Below are 1,533 nucleotides of genomic sequence, written 5' to 3' on the forward strand. Positions count from 1 at the left end.
ACGTTGAGGAGATTAAGCTGATGCATGAATGACAAAAAGGAAGCCAGCCTAAGCAGTGCTTTGCTGTTGGAGCCTCCCGTGCTTCTCTGCACATGCCACCCCCCACCCCCTTGTCTGAAATGCCCTAGTACCCTCATCTTTCTGGTGAGCTCTTTCTCCTCCTTCAAGGCCACACTTTTTTCCTGAGCCACCCAAGTGGAGGTAATCACCCTCGTAAGTGCCATCAGAGTCTTAGGTACTTTCCAATATCACAACATAGTGTCATGCAAAGATTTATTTGTCTCTCTCCCTCCACGTGAGGGCCTGAGGTTGTGGGGGGGGCAGGTTGGCATCTTTTCCCTCTGGGACAGATAACACGGGGTCAGTCTCCTTCAGCGCCACCTTCCCCAATGCGGATGTCCCCAGTGGTGTGGAACTTTGGCATTGGGTGCTAGCTGCAAAGGAGAGGCAGAGCTAAACTCTTAACCTACCTGGGCAGAGCCAGAAAACCTGAAGTGGTCGTGGGAGATGAGCCACCTAGCCCATTCCCAGAGAAAACTTCTGTCTTGGGTACCCCATGATGCTGCCTGGGGACATCGCTTCCCCAAGAGATCATCGTCCCTTGCCCAACAGCTCAAAACGTAGGAAAAGAGGCTGAGAACTTGGTGATGACCTTGATACGAGGATACAAAGTTTAGGGTTGGGGAAGACTCAGGGATAGGGAAGAAAGCGAGGACTCAGGTGGAGTGGGGTTGGAAACCTGGGATGTGTATGATAAATCTGGGACCTGCATCTAGGACCCAATTCAACTTCCCCTACATTCACTAGGTGAGGAGTATGATTAGTGATCAAGATGCTGCCCTGCACGGCGCGCTCACTTGCAAGACGGGATTTCGGCAAGTGCGCTAGGAACCCAAGTCTCTGGGAGCGGACTCCATTGCTCCGCTGGGGGTTTCCTAAGCAAGCAACTCCTTTTTCCCCATCCTTGTCTGTATCCTGCTGGGCCATGGCCTCAAAATGCTCCCTAGTGCCGGATCCCCACCTTCCTTGCCTGGCTTCCTCCTGGCCCGAATTAATCTTCCTTCACTCTGCATCCATCCCCTCCTGTTCTGGAAAAGAGGCATGTGACCCTCAAAGAGGAAACAGAGCTGGTTTTAAGGATTGGCTTCTGCGTAGTTTGCGTGTCTTGGGATACTTAAAGGCAGTCTGGACCAGCCCCCTTCCCGAGATCTACCCTTCCCAAGATCCTGCAATCTCCAAGTATAAATAGCTCACATCTCTTCGATGAAAGATTTCCGTACTGCTCAGTTACTGGGGTTCCAGTGCCTTGGCCATCAGAGGGTGAAAACCCTTGACTAACAGCTACCTCTTCCTTGACCTCCCTCTCCGAGGGAGAAAGAAACCCTCCCTGGCCCAAACTGCTGCTTCACTGATTGTCTTGTGAGCCAGGAGTAATTGTAAAATCCAGGCTGGCCTTCTAATGACCCATGAGACTTTGAGCAGATCAAGTAAGTGCCCCTCTGAGCTCTGGTTTCTGAGCTCTAAGACAGAGAG

This window comes from Camelus dromedarius, chromosome 8 (assembly GCF_036321535.1).
Source record: "Camelus dromedarius isolate mCamDro1 chromosome 8, mCamDro1.pat, whole genome shotgun sequence".
Taxonomy (NCBI): Eukaryota; Metazoa; Chordata; class Mammalia; order Artiodactyla; family Camelidae; genus Camelus; species Camelus dromedarius.